General features: G+C 37.7%; 1 long non-coding RNA gene across 1 annotated transcript in view; it reads left to right on the top strand.

The window, feature by feature from the left end:
* Positions 1-18,402, top strand: part of LOC135269650 (uncharacterized) — a 162,863-nt gene extending 144,461 nt beyond the window's left edge. The window contains exon 3 of the long non-coding RNA XR_010337883.1: positions 17,515-18,402. This is a non-coding gene — a long non-coding RNA (uncharacterized LOC135269650). The remainder of the gene's footprint in view (positions 1-17,514) is intronic.
* The last annotated feature ends 497 nt before the right edge of the window (positions 18,403-18,899 follow it).

Below are 18,899 nucleotides of genomic sequence, written 5' to 3'. Positions count from 1 at the left end.
CCAAGTTCCAGCCCCCTCCATACACTGCTTAGACAGTCACTGAACTCTGAGTATTCATCATATGGTGTCCAATCTACAGATACTACTGGCTGGAGCCTGATCAAGAGGAAGAAATCTCATGCTCCCAACTCAGTTCACACATTCACTACCTGTGTAGCTCTGGACCAGTCTTTGAACAGCTCTGACTCGAATGCAACGCTTATAGCTTTCTTCAAAGATAATCAGACTCGTATTATTTTTCTACTTCACTTCAGCCCAGACTTGATCTTGCAAGAATCGAGTGATGAAGGGCTACTTAATTGAATAGACACTTCTCATTTAAAAGATGAAGGGGGTAAGAAAAAAAAACAACCACATCTTCTCACTCCTTCCATTCACATTATTCATGGAGCCTTGGATGCCCCTTGAAGATGCTCTGTGGGCTACTTGGTGATATCTGTAATTCAAGGGATCCATTCCCTCCAAGGAGTGACCATTAACATGGATCCATTCATACTCATTGATGTGCAAGTAAAGAATATCTCAGGTAATAGCGAGGACCCAGAGGTGGTAGAAATCTGGGATGAGACTGATAAAATCACTGATTGTATGACCCTACAACATGAGCTTTCACTCAATTCTTTTGAATGAGGGACTCCGGTAATACCAATTGCTTATTATAGCTTTAGTTTCCAGAAGCAACCAATCTAGGTTAGTAGTAATGTATTTTTAAATAATTTACAAATGTACTTTATGAAAGAGTAAAATGGAAGGTAAAAATATTCCTAGTAATAAAACACAGAGAAAAATTCTTTTCCATTTTATTATCATCAACATAGCAGCTATTATGTACAAAATGAACAAATACAGACCTTGCACTTTGCAAGCCTGATTTCACTTCACAAGTATTACGCCCAGGAAGAAGACTCTAAAATTTAGTGTCCTTTATCTAGTTAGTGATAAAGGCTGTTTCCAAAGTGAGTGCTGTTAACCACTGAGTTACGCTGCCTTTCCTTCATGTTTGAGTGGAGCTTGGGACAAGATTTCTTCAATTAAACCTCAGAATGATGCCTTGTCATTATTTCTCAGAACAGTTTGACTGCAATTGACAAACATTTATTGGACACTTACTATTGTAATAATTCACCATCCCTTGCAATCCATTTCCTTAAGAAAAAAGTAATTGGAACTCTTTTTTTGTCCACTGAAGAATGTTGGCTCCTGGTTGCTAGAGTTGCAGATCATCTGTGTTGAGGGTAATTGCAGAAAACAGGGACAAGGATGTCATCAACAGGAAAAAGAAACAGAATGGAGGACAGAAAAAAAATGTGATTTGTGCAATGAGGTCTTGAGAGAAAGAAGAAAGGAAAGATGAAGTATGGCAGCCCAGATGTGGCATTGCATGGCTGGGATTCAGAACTGGACAAGCCACAGGGATCTCATGGCCCGTGCTCTAACGTGGGCTTACGTGGAGAAAGCTAGAAAATCTAGAAAATGGCGAAAAATACTTACGAATCTTTTTATGTCTCACAAATCCACAAAACTTTGCTTGTTATGGCATAACCCAGGGTGCAAAAGGAAGGACATTTTCAGACATAAGACCAAACATTTATTGAGTGTCTTGATGAAGGACCAGATGAAGACAAAATGAATGACCTCTAGTCTGTTCATAATCTACAATGAAGTCAGATGAATTCACAGTCATCTTAATGTCACCACATAAATGATTATTGAGAATATCTAAAGAGTGATAAAAGAAATTTGCAAAACATACTATTACTCAGTTAACATTCTTAGTATGACATTAGTATTGGTTTGTTTTTTGTAGGTAGCTTTAATATTTTATTTATTTTTTTATTCTGGTAAAATATACATATCATATAATTTGTCATTTTAACAATTTTTCTTTCTTTCTTTCTTTTTTTTTTTTTTTTTGAGACAGAGTCTTGCCCTGTTGCCAGGCACCAGGCTGGAGTGCAGTGGTATGATCTCGGCTCACTGCAACCTCCACCTCCTGGGTTCAAGCAATTCTCCTGCCTCAGCCTCCCGAGTAGCTGGGACCACAGGTGTGCGCCACCACATCCAGCTAATTTTTGTATTTTTTTAGTCGAGACGGGGTTTCACCATGGTCTTGATCTCTTCACCTCATGATCCACCTGCCTCGGACTCCCAAAGTGCTGGGATTACAGGTGTGAGCCAACGTGCCAGGCCCATTTTAACAATTTTTAATTGTACAGTTCAGTGCTATTACTGTGCAACCATCACCATAATCAATATTTAGAAGTTTTCATCTTCCCAAAGTGAAATTCTGTATCCATTAAACACTAACTCGTCCTTGCCACTCCCTTCAACCCCTAGTAACCTCTGTTTTGCTTTCTGTCTTTATGAATTTGACTATTCTGGATATCTCACATACAATATTTATCCTTTTGTGTCTGGCTTGTTCCACTCAGCATCATGTCAAGGGTCATTCATGTGGTAGCACATGTCAGATTTTCATCCCATTTTAAGCCTGAATAATATCCCATTATATGTATTTACCACATTTTGTTTATCCATTCATCTGTCAATGGACATTTGGATCATTTTCCCCTTTTGGATATTGTAAATAAAGCTGCTAAGAACACTGGAGTAAAAATCATTGTTCAGGTCCTCACTTTGCATTCTTTTAAGTAAACACTCAGGAGAGGAATTCATGAATTTTATTGTAACTCTATGATTACAATTTTGAGGAGCCACCACACTGTTTTGTACAGAACCTGAATCATTTTACATGTCTACCAGCAATGCACAAGGGTTACTGTATTATATTCTATTGAGTGTAAAAACACTTACTTCCTAAGAGTTTGCCCAACCCCTCCCTACTACATTTTCTCCACATAGATTCAGTTCCAGCCTTTCATATTAGTCTGTTCTCATTCTGCAAATAAAGATGTACCCAAGACTGGGTAATATATAAAGAAAAGGGATTTAATTGACTCACAATTCCACAGGGCTGAGGAGGCCTCAGGAAATTTACAATCATGGTGGAAGGAGAAGCAAACACATCCTTCTTCACATGGTGGCAGGAAGAAGTGCTGATCGAAGTGGGGAAAAGCCCCTTATAAAACCAACAGATCTCGTGAGAACTCACTATCACGAGAATAGCATGAGGGTAACCACCCCCATGATTAAATTACCTCCTACTGGGTCCCTCCCACAACATGTGGTGATTATGGGAACTACAATTCAAAATGAGAATTGGGTGGGACACAGCCAAATTGTATCACTCTTAAACCACAAGTTCACCTCAGCCAGTTGCAGAGTGGAGGGATATTCTGAATGGGATTTCTGTGAGAGTGTAGAAAATAACAGAGCATCTACACATTTTCAAACTTTTTTTTACAAATATCATTTCATTGAATCCTCACAATACTGTGAAGCAGGCATCATTATCATCATGATTCTCAATTGACAGGTAAGTTATTGGAGGCTAATTGGCTTACATGACTTCCAATGTGCTATGGAGGTGCCTAGGGTGTGAGGTTCAACAGATCTGTCTGGCTTTGCCACTCTGAGCTGTCCTTAAGCAAATAATGTGATAATTTGCTAAGGTAAGTACCTGCCTATCCCCTGCAGCTGGGATCCAAGGCTGAGCCCCCCTGCTGTGACAGCTGACTCATTCCTGGGTGGCTCAGAGTGTCTCTGTTTACTGTATATGCAGTGATTTGTATTCAATTATTAAAAATTTAGTTTATCTGTGAAATAATTGTCCATCTCCCCCAAAGAAAAGGCCAACTGCTAGTGCAGATGATGAACATGAAGAAAGAGTGAGACAAGCTAAGGCATGTAGGTTTCTTCGCCAGAATATAAAAGTGAGTAAACTAAAAAGAGAAATGAATTCAGCAGTGGTTCAGATCTGAGGAATGAACAAGTTCACCAATTTCTCCCTACAGAAATGAGAAAAACACATTTGTGAAACTGTTGTAAATGATCCAGCCAGTGAAAAAATTGCTCATCAAGTGAGAGATAAGACTTAAGTGAAAACTGAAAAGGGGGTTAATGTGTGGAGTGAGAACATGCACAGGAAACACACGACTTATGATGGAAACGGGGCTCGGCAGGAAGCCCAGATCCTGTACAAACATTTCCACGAAGCAGCAGATGGGAAGACTCCAGAGTGGCTCCTCAACCAACCTTTGCTGTGAGTGCAATTGATTGGAAAACTTGAAGAAGCATTTCTTTTTCTTGGATGATGCAAAGTAACAAGGAGAAATGGCACCTATAAACCTCTTGGTTGATGTCCAGCTTTCTTCTGCACTCAGAAGGATCCTCAAGAGGAATGTGGTAGACCAGAAGAAGAGTGAAACACTATTTTAGACACCACTGTTGGGGCCAAAGTGTCTTCTGAACACAGGTATTCAGAAGGAAAGTCCACTCTAAGATTAAAGGCAGTCAAACACAGGGTCTTCTAGACTCTGGGAACATAGTGGGCTTTAAGGTTGAGCCAAGGTTACTGAATCATTCCTTAGCCCCCCAGACATTTAGGAGCAAGGATAAGAACTTCATAGCCATATAGTAACAATGTAGGAAAATGACGTTGGGATCATGGCACATTTCCTTTTGCCCAGGACAACTATTTTGTCCAAGTGGAATTTGGATTTCTAATGACCTCAAGCCCCTTATCTCCTGCTGTAGCTGGGAATCCTAAAATCACCCTGTTAAGAGGTGGGTGGACCGTGCTTCAAACACAGATCAATTTGACTCCAAAGTCTAGGCTCTTTTGACTCTTCTCTACTAACTTTCAGAAGTCGGTCAGACGAACTTATTTCCCAAAAATATGGAATTGGGGCTAAGATTTACACAAAGGTCTAGAGTCCTCTTCTGGTCCCTCAGCCCATCCTTCCCTCTACTCTACTGCTGGGGAGTTGTGGGCAGTTTGCTAAATGACACCTCCATCTAGGCACATCATATATAATGGAGCAAACTCCCATAATATGATAAGCTCCATTTTGATTTTATATGTTTTAAAGATATTTTTCTATCAATACCGTTCACAGTTTAATTACAATAATTAACATAGTTTTCCAATATTATTTTTGCATTTGATTATATGCCTAAAAATGTTGCAGCTGTGTTTACCTATATGCCTTTTGTCTTAGGCTTCATTTAAAATGAGAAGTAAATATCATTTTTATATATAGCTTTCCACTTGCTTTGTGAACTATTTTCATAATACCCCAATTTAGCCACAAACATCCTCTGGTGTGCTCAGATCTCTCCAATAAGGGTGAGAGGGGGACAGAAATCAGGGGACATCAGTTCCCTGGCCCTCGCAAGCAACGATTCCAAATGCTAGAAAAATAAATATATTTTTCTTCATAAAAACAATGTAGATAATTTGTAGTCCTATTTGGCTATCCGTATCTTTGCAGGCAAAATGGAACAAAACAAAATCCTTTTTGGCGACTCTGCCTCAGAGGAGGGAAAGAAAGCGAGCTGCTGACCAGAAGCCAATTTCATCTTGACTATTTGAAAAAAAGAGATAAAGAGCCTTTTAAAGACCACATGGCACAATTAAACAACAGATCAGAGCATCAGGCTGCTTCTCCATGTGAAGTCTGGGTTGGGGCTGGAGCACATTGGTGGTGGGTGATGCCACAGGAGGAAGCGATGTCGAATTGTCAACTCAGTGTCCTGTCTAGATCTGGACCATGGGCGTTAGTACCTAGAACTTCTGACAGATTCTGGAGTCCTGAATGCAGAGGGTGCAAGTGGATGATTCAGACACACAAGGGAGGTCTGAGCACATTAATTGCTGACTGGAATTGATGATTTCAGTGAGGATTGAAGAGATGATTGAAACATAAATGCACAAAAGTCAATCATATACCTGGGAAACATATCTAAATCATGCATCTGCCCGGAAGTCCAGGCATTCGAGTGTTTTTGTTCTTAATCTCATTTAGTCTTTCAGAAAGTAAAATGTGTTTACGATGGCAATCTCAGGGTGATTTTCCATAGAACTTTGAGCAAGAGGAGACAGAGCTAAGGCTGGATTGCCTGTATGGGGTATGCAGGCTGGGAAATGAGAGGAAGGAAGGGATGGGAAAGGAAGCCAGTAAGTAGGAAGAGCAGCTCCTCCTTTTGTGCCTCCAGGCTTCTGATGTTGACATTTAACTCGCATGTGCATGTTAGTTAAATGCACATGTGAGTTAAATGTCAACATGAGAAGCGCACACACACACACACACACACACACACCCCTGGCCTTATAGGCAACCTGCTGGCTAACAGCTCACTTAAGGTATGACTGTGGCACTTTCAACTGTGGTGCCAAGTATCCCCATGCCTGCACATTCTAGGGGCCCTGGTGCCTGAGTAGGGATTCCCCTCTTTCCAAGATAAGGCCTCAAGGTGGAGACATGAGACTGCTTGTGCTGAGGACATCAGGGTGTTTAGAAGTTAAGAGGACAATCTGGAATTCAACATTCTTGAGGTTCATATTTTGATTTTTATCCTAATACTGCTATATGATCCCAGGCAGGGCCTTTACCTCTTTGAACCTCAAATTCCTAACTGTATAATGGGAATCCCAGTAATGTAAGGGATTGTGAGAACTATATGGGATAATGTGTGCCTGCTATTTTATAGGATGTCTCAGGGCCAGCAATTGTTATAATTGTTCATCACACAAATGCACCCAGATCCTGGGAGTGAGTCTTCTGATGAAATTCACACATTCAATCAAATATCTAAAACACTATTGTTTACCAACCTGGTTATAAACTCACATAAAGCAACTGAAACAATTTGGAACATCATAAATAGACTATAGAGACTTAATACATGGTATCCATGGGTAGTTCTCCAAGTCACATGGCAACAGTGACTCTTGGACATCACTATTCCTCTTCTTTTGGGATGTTGCCATGCAAACATGTAAACAAGCATAGTCAGTATAAGAACTGACTCTGCAGAGTGTTTCAGAATAACAGATTATTAGACTACTCAATTATTTTAGAATAACAATTCAATCTCGGTATTTGACAATGTCAGAGAATATAATTTACCTTTTCAACCATATGTGAGTAAGTTAACTTGGTGCTGATTAGCTAAAATTAAAGAAATAAATTGTCTTATGGAAATAGATTCCCAAGTGTCCAGCTATATATATCTTTTATATGACTGACCAGAAACAACTCTCTCTTCTTCATTGAGAAATTTATTTTCAGGTGCTCATTTAAAAAAAGTTTAGATTTATTATGTTTGTATTACATAATATATTACAGTATTTAATTGCACAATTTTTTTGTAAACAATAACTTTTTTGCATTTAATACTGTATTTATCTTTGATTTATGTGATGGCATACATGTTTACAAAAAATTTATTTAAGAATAAAAGTGAATCAAAAATATGAATAAATATTGCAAACTTGAGAAGCATGCTATAGTAATGACTAGATTTGGGAACAGCGATCTAGGACATACATATGCAATTGATTCAATAGAATGCTCTGCAAATAGTCTCATTTTAATAAATTTAAGAATGCACATAGCCTAGAATTTTAAGAGCTACTTTGTATCCTTAGAGGTAACATATGATCACTCATACATGTATCGTTTCTTTTTATACAAAAAAGATTGCTCTATGCTCATTTTGTTTTCATTTATACTATAGAAACATCTCTCCATGTCAGTAAATGTGTCTTAATAATGTATTTTTAAATACATAAATGATCTTCCTTAATATGGATGTAATATAATTTACGTTATTATTCATTTTAATGACATTACATTTTTTCTAATTGTGAACTATCCTAAATGATGTTACAAAATGGTATTCAAATATCCATGCACTTGGGTAAATATTTCCTTGGGGGAGGTTGCTAGAGATGAAACTGGTGAGCCAAAGTATTTTTTAAATGAACATATACAACTAAAATGTTCTTTGTAAGCCTATTCTACTTACAGAAAGCAACACTACAAGATATGGTCTGATTTTTCATATTTTGTCTTTATATATTACAATTCTTCAAAAATTTTTACCAATTTAAACAATGAAAATAATCTTAATTTTCATTTGTTTTTGTCATCTGTAAATATGTCAGTTTATATCCTTTATCCATTATTATTTTAAATTTACTAGGTGACTCCTTGTTCTTAATTGATACATATAATTTGTTTTTAAATAGTTTGGATATACATCATATTGTGTGTGTGTGTGTGTGCACGCGCGCGCGTGCACATGTATATGACCATGGTGCTTCTACCACAAAAAAAACTGTTTTTCAAATCTTTAATTTGTTTTTCTTCATAAGAAAAATTTAAATATTATGTGATCATATTTGTCATTGTTTTCTTTAATATCTGTATTTCATACCTTGCATAAAATAGCCTGTCTTACCAAAATGTTACTGAAAATAGGCTCCATATTTTCTTATATTTTTTCTTACAGTTAATCCTTTGTATCCTTGGGTTCCACAGCTGCAGATTCAGCCAGCCATACATAAAATTATTTTTTAAAAATTTACAAAATAAAAATAACAATACAACTAAAAATACAATCAAAAATACAATATAATATTTATTGACATAGCATTTACCCTGTATTAGGTATTGTATGTATTATATGACTTCAGGTATACAGGAGAATGTCCCTGGGTGTTTTGCAAATTCCATGACATTTTATATCAAGAAATTGAGCATCTGTGGATCTTGCATCTTTGATGGTCTGGAGAGCAATTTCCCACAAATATGGACGGATAACTCGAATTTCATTAGGACTTTATTTTTGCATTATATGAAAGAAGTCTAACTTTATCTTTCTCTAACTATAATGACATTTTTTTCAACACTTAGTTTACTCTTATTTGAGATTTAATAAATGATTACTGTATGAGTCTGGATAGTTTAGGATACATTATGGCAATACATTAAATGCAAAATCTCAATGGTTCCACATGGCAATGCTCTTTCTTTTCATGCTTACCAATGTCCTTTGAAGGTAGCATAGGTTCAGCTCAGCACAGGTGCCTGGGGAGCCAGAGTAGTGAAGGTCCCACTATCCTGAGGCTGCTCCAAAGGCAATATGTGTTTTTCCTGAGCACAGCATCACAACACAGGTGAGGCTGAAGGATCACTAGGTTCTATGAAGCTCAACCTGAGAAGGGCTGTCCTGGGTCCCTTCTGCTTACGTTGCCTTGGTCAAAGCTAGTATGAGGGCCTTGCCTAATGCAGTAAAGACATAGAGAACAGGACAGAATGCAAGTTTTTCTCCAAATTCAATCTACTCCATTTCTGAAGTGGGAGAGTGAGAATTCGATAGCAAGTTTAGCTGGTGTGGAGAACTGTGTTCTCCAAATCTCTTTGATCCTGAGTTTTGAATAGCAAACAGAGAGAATTCATGTAGCATGAGATAATCCAAAAATTGGTTAAATCTATTCAGTGTCTGAATTTAGAAAGCAAGAATTGGAAGAGAAATGGATACCTGTATTTGGTGAGTGTTGCTTTTTCTGCCAGAGCTATCTATAAAATTAAGTAAATGTATGCAATGAAAACCAAAGAGAGTGATTTGCAAATATAATCATCAACTGTGTCCACACTAGGTAAACTCTTTTTACTTAAAAACTTTAATTATGAATTTTAAATTTTCGATAGTTTTCAATTACCTATTTGCAAATTCCTAAATTATGCTTGGACCTGTATCTTTTATCCAATTGATAAAGAACTTTAACTGTATGGCAATGTGAAAATTGTTAAACTTCTCTATGTCTTGGTTGCTTTATCTAAAAATTGAGGATAATAATAATATGTCTACATCAAAGGAATGTTGTGCATATTCAATGAGTAAGTATATGCATATATATATATATATATATATATATATATATATACGGACTGGTGTATAGTAAGTGCTATTAAGTATGAGCTATTAGTCTCATCTTTGGTTATTTAAAAAGCTCTAGGTGGAAAATGATGGTTTTCAAAATTAAGCATCATAGAGTTATGCTACTTTGAAGCAAGAGGGCTGCCTTCAATACTCCCATATCAGTCAGTCATTGGCTACAGGCTGTATTCGATGACATAAGTAATACAGAGATGATTTCAAGTATACGGGAGAATGTGCCTGGGTTATATGCAAATACTATGCCATTTTATAGCAGGAACTTTAGCATCTGTGTATCTTGTATCTTTGAGGGTCCAGAAAGCAATCCCCCATGGAAAGACAGCAGAAGCTTCTGGGCATTTCTGAGCAAGTGGACTTTCTTCAGCTGAGCACAGTCCTCAGGAGAAGCAGACAGGTGCAAAGTGTTGGAAGCCAACACTCACAGCAGTTGGGGGTTGGAGTGCTCTGGCTTCCAACAGCATTTGAATCAACAGCATTGACTACAGTGAGTTTCTCAATCTTTAGGATATGTCCCAGGCTTCCTGGGGGCTGCTAAAGCACAGATTGCCATTTCCTACTCTAAGAGTTTCTGATTCAAGAGGTCTGGGGTGGGGCTTGATAACTTGTTTTTCTAACTCTCTAATGCTGTTGGTCCAGGGACCACACTTTGAGAAATGCTGTACTATGCTTTTTCATATATTTAAAAATTCTCATCTCATTTATGGTTAAAAACTTCTAGAACAATTCTGAATAGTTTTTTAATAGTGATCCTCACTTTCCTGTCTCTGCTCGTAGGAGGAATGTCTCTAATGATTCACCTTTCATAAGGGGACTTATTGTGGTTTACTGGGCAATTCCTTTTGGCATGTTAAAAAAATTCCCTCTGTTTCAAGCTAATGCCATTTACCAGGAAAAGATGCTAAATTTTATCAGAGGGTTTTTCCAGTAACTATTGTGATAATCATGTGTTTTTTTTCTATTTAGTAAGATACCAAACATGAAACTTTTTTGAAGTCTTGGTTTAAACACTTCTTGTTTTCTGTTGTTCCTTAAATATAGTGCCAAATTTAAGTTTTTATTTTTTTAGGATTTGGCATACAAGTTCATAAGTGATAATGACTTACTGTTTTGTTTTATTATTTCTTCCTTTCATCCTTTCTCGATATCCTTTTTCTCTCGTGGTTTCAAAATTACACTAGTGTCATAGAATGAGTTGGAAATTAGCTCATTGTTCTCCATGCCACAGAATATTTTGCAAAATGAAGGAATGCTCAGTTCCTTGAATATTTGGTAGAATTTACCTTATAAAACACGGTAGGTTTGGTGTCTCTTCTGGGGGTCCCGATATTGCTATGGACTGAATGTTTGTATCCTTCTAAGATTCATTATGTTTAAATCCTAGCCTTTAGATGGTGGTATTAGGAGGTGGGACCTTTGGGAGGTGATCGGGTCATGGGGGTGGAGCCCTAATGAATGGGATTAGTGCCCTTATCAAGTAAGACAAAAGGAGCTCTTTAACCCCTACAGCATGTGAGGACAAAATGAAAAGACAACATCTATGAACCAGGAAGCAGGCCTCACTAGATGCCAAACCTGCCAGCACCTTGACCTTGGAATTCCAGCCACTAGAACTGTGAAGAATGCATTTCTCTTGCTTATAAACACCCAGTTTATGATATTTTGTTATAGAAGTGCCTAATAGGCTAAAGGTAGATACTATATGGTATTTAGGATTGCTTCTGTATATTTTTAAGATATGCTTTATTTTGGAATAATTATAATTTACAGACAATTTACAAACAGAGAATGTCTCCATATGTCCCTCACCCAGCTTCCCCTATTGTTAACATAACTGCAGTTCATTTGTCAAAACTAAAAAACGAAGATTGGTACAACACTATTGACTAACTAAAGACCTTATTTGGATTTCGTCAATTGTTTTACTAATATTCTGTTTCTGTGTCAGATTCCAATCTAGGTACCACATTGGATTCAATCATCATGTCTCCTTTGTTTTTCCTGGTCTGTGACAGTTTCTCATTATTTTCTTGTATTGCCTGGCTTTGAATTTTTTTTTTTTTTCTCGTTTAGACCAAGTCTCATTCTGTTGCCCAAGCTGGAATGCAGTGGCACGATCTTGGCTCACTGCAACCTCCACTTTCTGGATTCAAGAGATTCTCCTGCCTTAGCCTCCTGACTGGCTGGAACTATAGGCATGTGTCACCATGCCCTGATAATTTTTTTATATTTATTAGTAGAGACAGGGTTTCACTATGTTGCCAGGCTGGTCTTGAACTCCTGACCTCTTGATCCACCTGCCTCACCCCTCAAAGTGCTGGGATTACAGGCGTGAGCCACCATCCCAGCGGCTTTGAACTTTTCAGGAATCCTAGTTAGGTATTTTGTAAATTGTCACTAAATTTTACTTGTCTGATGTTTTCTTACGGTTAGACTGGGCTTACAGGTTTTGGGGAAGAACTCTACAAAAAGTAAGTGTCTTTCTCATCTCATCTAATCACTGGATACAGAATATCAACCTAACTTATTACTAGCAATGCTAATCTTGACAATATGGTTAAGGGAGTATCTGCCAAATTACCACAAGGGAAATTTCTATTTTTCATTCTTATACTCAATTCTTTGGAAGCAAGTCATGAAGTCCAGCTCACACTCAAGAAAAGGGAAATTAAACCTCGCCTTTTTGCATGGGGGATATCAACTTTTAAAAACATTCTTCTGAAAGAAGATTTGTCTCTTGTAGTTCTGTTTTTAATGCTTTCATATATTCGTTTTTATTCATATGAACTCGTAAATACTTGTTTTGTTGGAATAATCCATTATTACATTTTTTGTTGCTCAGAGTATTCGAGCTTTGACCACTGGGTTCTTTCAGGTTGACTTCTGTGTCCTTTTGACATACCTGATCTATCTTTATTATTATTTATCTTTTTTAGCACTTTCTTACTTTTTTCACTTCAATATGCTCCAGGCTTAGTTTGTATTTTTCTTTTGTTTTTTTCCTTTTTTTTTTTTTTTGAGATAGAATCTCGCTCTGTTTCCCAGGCTGGAGTGCGGTCACACAATCTAGCTCACTGCAACCTCCACCTCCTGGGTTCAAGTGCTGAGTAGCTGGGATTACAAGTGCACGACACCACACTCGGCTAATTTTTGTGTTTTTAATACAGACGGTGTTTCACCATGTTGGTCGGGCTGGTCTGGAACTCCTGACCTCGTGATCCACCTGCCTGGGCCTCCCAAAGTGCTAGGGTTACAGGCATGAGCCACTGCACCTGGCCATAGTTTGTATTTTTCTTACTCCATCTTGAGAATCAGCCATTTCTCTAAGGAGCTTTGGATTCTCTTATAGGAAAATGATATTTAGACACCAAGATCTGGGCATTAGGCATGCTCATTACTACCAGGATGTCACTGCTTCTAGGCCATCTCAGTGGACAGAAGTAGGGCATATGTGTGTAAATTAACCTACATGTATCAACATATCTATAATTAGCTCTGTCCTATTCACTATTTAATTTACAACCTCTTTTTTTTGGTAGATGTTTGCAATCCATATTTTATTGAGTGATTAACAGTTTTAATTTTTGTTAACAATTCATAAAATAGAAAATTGCAATTTTAATAAAGCTTTTCCAAGTCTGGAATTATAAAATCTCTCTGGAATATAAGTGATTCATCAACGTCTTTTCTTCTTATATGTTCATTGAACTTACCAAAGGTTTATCTATTTAATCTAATTGTCTCAAATATGGTTTGGTTTTACTGATATAGCCTAATCTTTGTTTTTGTGTATTTACAATGTGTCTTGCTACTTTGCCAAAATAATCATTAGTTCTAGTAATTGTTATAGTCCTTGGGATTTCTGACATACATAATTGTGCCATTTAAAGAAAAAGGATTTTTACTTCTTTCTAAACTTTATGATTTTTGTTTCTTTTCATTTGTTTGTTTTATTGCACTGGCTAGAACCCCCAGCATAATGTTTAAAAAGAAGTAATGAGAGTAAGCATTCTTGTCTTTACTCCAACATAAAACTTCTTACTCCAAAAATAAAAATAAATCTCACTTGGTCATAATGTAGTCATTATATATATATACTTGTGTGTGTGTGTGTGTGTGTGTGTGTGTGTGTGATGTGTATATATGTATATGTGTGTATATGTATGTCTATACATATATATGTATATGTGTATATGTATGTCTATATATGTAGAGTTATATATACACATACATGTATACATATACATATATGACTACATTATATACATGCACACATATGTATACATATGCGTGTGTGTATGTATTTGGATTTAATTTGCCAATATTTTGTTGAAGAGCTTTGAGTCTATGTTTATACAGGATATTTGTCTGTAATGTCTTTTGTAATACCACAGTCAGGTTTTGACACCACATTTACTTATCTCATCCATTTGTCGTTTCTCAGTCTGGATTCTAAAGCACTCACTGGCCTTGAGCACTGAGGAATTTCTTTGCTGTGTGCCTCCCCAAATGCAGACTTTCAGCTGACTCTGGCATTAGTGTACAGCTTCATTGTTCCGTGCGAGTCCTGAAGTATCACTCAGCTCCTACTGTGCATCAGGTGCTGTTCCTGGGCTCTGGACAGGAAGAGCAGAACAATTCTCAAAATGAACATCAAACCCAACCAGCCCTCAAGTTTAAATCTCAATATTTTCAAAGGCTCTTGGCCAGAATACTTGGTGCTGCCCTAACTCAGGCATTTTATGTTCTACTGAAACTTTTATAATCTTTATTCATGTGACCTGTGCAGTTCCAATCTCCAGTTCCATTTGAACTTTCAGCTTGGAAACAAAGATGACTCTCTGCCCACTCAAGACTGTGTGTATTCACCCCTGTTGCCTGCACAACTTCCACACCTCTCTCATCCCAGGACTCAGTGCTAAGATATTACCCAATCATTGTACCTAGAGGGAACCCATACAAGCACTCAGATGAGTTAGGAAAGGATTTCCCCAACCCTGACAGCTGTGTAATTCATAATGATTCATTGATTCATTTAATAAATATTTATTGAGTGACAACTACATGCTAAATATAATACAAGTATATATTATATTAGACCTGTAGAACTGATAAGAAAGAAAATATTCATGCTCTCCTAGAGTCTATATCCCATGGGACAAGATAATGATTGAGAAACAGATTCCAGCTCCTAGTATTTCCCAGTGACATGAAGAAAATACACAGAGTGGTTATGCTGGAGAATGCTAGGTACTGGGGCCCGCATGTGTAGATTCTCATGGAAAGCCTCTAGGAGATATTTTATTTGAGACCTGAACAATCAAAAACATATAAAATTATTCAAGTACTGGGGAAGAGATTCCAGATAAAGTGGAAAGCCTTGATGTGGGAACAAGCATGGCATGTGGGAGGGCTGAAAGAAGGCCAGTGGATCTGGGCACAGTGAATGCAGCAGAGAGTGTGTGAGGTCAGGACAGCGTGGCAATCACACAGAGCTTCAGTCAAGGTGAGGGGCTTGGAACTTATTCTGATTGAAAACCACTGGAAGGTATTAAGCAAGGATCTCAGCTGAGCTCCTCCCTACACATTTAAAAAGATCATTCCGATTAATGTGCAGAGTGAATTAAAGGGGATTCCAGAATTGAAATCAGAGAAATCAGTTAGTAGTAACAACAGTAGTCCAGGTGAGACAGCAACATGGCTTGGTCCAGAATTATTTCAGGGAATATAGAGGTGAACACCCTCTATTTTGGATGTAGAACCAATAGAATCAAATGATGACTATACTTGGGGTATGGAGAATTGTCAATAATTAAAAATGATTCTTAAGTTGTTAGTTTGAGCAACTAGATTGATGGTGGTACCATTTATTGCAATGTGGAAAACTCTGAAAGAAACAGATTTGGTGGTGGTGGGAGGTAGAAATTAGGAGTTCTGCTTTGAAAATGTTAAGTTTTAAGACCAATTAGATACTCAAGTGCATAGTGTATGTCAAGTAGGCAATTACATGTACAAATCTCAAATTCAGGGGACAAGTCAGAGCTGGGATGTAATTTTGAGTTATCCAGGAGGATAATATTAATTACTAGACTTGCCCTTGCACTCCAGAAGTCTAATCAAAATTGTTCTTGAAATTCATTTTGAAAGATGCATTGCATGAGACTACCATACCACCTCTAACTGGTCCAGCACAGCCATATTTTCCTCCAATGATGTTCAAACATTTAACCATTTTTTAGCTGTTTCTTTGATGAAGTCACACTGGCTTATATTTAGCAGTCATAATGAAGGGAATATACATTTTAAGGCATTATAATCACTTCCAGCATAAAAGTGTAGTAGACATTTCAAACTAAATATTTCCAAAACAGATGTCATGATTTCTTTATGAAAACTCTATCAAGTTTATTTCTACCCATTAACTCCATTTCAGTACACAGTATCCTTATTTACTTTGTTGTTCAGACAACCTAATAATTGTCTCTGTGAGAGGTTTACAAAATAGTCAGATTAAAGGAGTGAAAGATTCTATTTCCTCTCCCATTTGCTCTGAGCGTAAACAGGCGAGTGTGGTGTCTGGCTGGCAATGTGGGTCCTGATGCCCCCATCCCAGTCATTCACACCCTCGTGCTGTCCTTTCCCATGCTGCACCAAGGTTGGTCTGTGGAACCAAAGAGATATGGAGAGCTGATGTTGTGTTACTAGATTAGGTATGAAAGGCCTGAGCTTCCATCCAGCGTTCTTTCTCTTGGATCACCTGCTCTGAGGGAACCTGGCTGCCATGTCTTGAAGATACCCAAGAGGCTTCATATGGAGAGGTACACGTGAGGAGGAACTGAGACTCTCCCCACAAAGACTAGAGCCAGGAAGAATTGTAGACTGCAGACACCAGTCGTGTGAGTGCGTCGTTTTGGAAATGGATCCTTGTTCCTTCCAGGATGTCCTTGATACAGATCTGACCAACAGGCTGACTGCAGCCTCATGGGAGACCATGAGCCAGAGCCACCCAGCTAAGCCAGGCTTCTGACCCTCAGAGGCTGTGTAAGATCATAAATGTTTGTGCTTTTAAACTACTAAGTTTTGGAACAATTTGCTATGCAGTCATGCATAACTAATAGAGCAAGGGAATATTTGTCCCTTCTATGTAAGTTGTGATCTCTGGTTCTGAAGGCAGCTTGGTCTCCTGCCTCCTTGTTTCACTCCCTCTTCTTCATTAACAACATTGAATTCACCACATTTCCACTAGTGCCACTGCTCCACTCTAACAGTGCCTCTCTCTCTACATGCATCCTTTTACATCTGCAGAAGAGATAAGCATGATACTGAGCTTCAGTTGAAGGGTACCACATTTGGGCTAGAAAGCAAACCACTCATCATGTCATGTTTACTCACCTGGCTCAATACCTAAGTTGTCGTGTTTACTCACCTGGCTCAATACCTAAGTTGCTTTCTATTATTTTGATAAAAGTGAGAGCAATAAATGAATTCTGTTGACTTTTAAAATTAAAGACTCTGTGGGTTTCTTGAAGTTTTTGGCAATTTCTGAAAATTAGCAAAAAGAAAGAAAGCATAGAATACACCAATTGGAAAGGAAATTGGTGAGTATTTACTCCAGCGTGCTCTTTTTTTTTTTTTTTTTTTTTTCAGGAAGAACCACTGTTGTCCACAATGAGGGAGTGAGAGACCAACATGTCTTCACGGATTGAGTGAGAACTTGGACGAGACCTCTGGTGTTCCAATTCAGTGCCTTCACTATCCCTCCCTGTGTACGGAGCTCCATGGCAATGAATCATTGTCACTCATGACCGAGCTGACACTCCCAGAACTCACCGTGGGCCAGCATCTTTCTACATTTGTTATATTCACATATTCCCTCACTTCTCATAGGCCTGTTAGGTCAGTGCTAGTATTACTCCCATTTTGCAGGCAAGATAATGAGACACAGTGAGGTTAAAGGGCTTGCCAGTGTTTGCTCTTCGTAACTGGTGAGACTGAGATTTGAATTCAGGCAGTCTGATTCCAAAGTCTGTCTTCCTGTCTATATTTTGTTATCTATATACTTTCAGAAAACTGCCTTTTCTTCTCTACATTCATACTACAGCAATATATTACAATCTATTCTCAAATATTCATTGGTGGTAAAGTCCTAAGTCTACAGGCAACTTTTCTCTTCATCATTAACACTATTATATTATTTGAAGTTAGAAACTGCCAAATTTTGCCTCAAACATTTTTCCAGTTAGAATGAGACATTTATACATTTTTTTATTGCAGGAAAAATAGTAAATGTTATAGAAATACTATTAAAATATCTTGTGGGAATTATTTTTAACTTCTTTCGTGTAGATGGGAATAGCTCCTGTTTTTTGGTTCTTTTGTTGAGTATATCTCGAAGTGTGTAGATATGGTTGTGGAACCAGATTAAAGCCAATTATAAATCACCTCTTAGGGCTGGTTCTTAAGCCAAAATCTGGATGTGATTTCATTACTACAACATCATCTCCACTTAAAACTGAGCTCACCCATTGAAACACATTTTTGATACCAAGTGCTAATTATAATATAGTACTAATTGCCTTAAAAGAGGCTGAAATGATATAAATAAACTTGTTTTACTTTAAACTCAGGTCCGGGGGCTCTGAGGCTAGTCCATAAATTCACAAGCCATCTGGCCAGGGTGATCATTTTATTTTTACCTTCAGCTCCTTTGTGTCTCATTTAGTAATGAGTTTGGAGATTATTTTTTTAATACCGACTGAAGAACTGTCTAGTTTCTAGTCCAGAGAGAATAAGGATGATTTCAGATTGCCTGAAGAACAGGAGTGAGTAGAAAGAGGCAACTCAGTTTAACTTATAAACACATGGGAAAGATTAAGCCCTTTCTTTTCAAGGGGACTTGATGTTGTCCCATGACTCCAGCCTGATAAGTCTGGCTCCCAGGGACATAGGATACTGTTGCTCTGAATTTGCCTTTGAAAGAAAGCTCAGATTGAGTGGAGCTTTTCTTATGGAAGTAGTGTTTACTGAGAGCA

This window comes from Aotus nancymaae, unplaced genomic scaffold (assembly GCF_030222135.1).
Source record: "Aotus nancymaae isolate 86718 unplaced genomic scaffold, 86718_ANA_hifiasm-v0.15.2.pri h1tg000057l, whole genome shotgun sequence".
Taxonomy (NCBI): domain Eukaryota; kingdom Metazoa; phylum Chordata; class Mammalia; order Primates; family Aotidae; genus Aotus; species Aotus nancymaae.
Note: the sequence above shows the minus strand (reverse complement) of the source record. Positions and strands in the feature narration are given on the sequence as shown.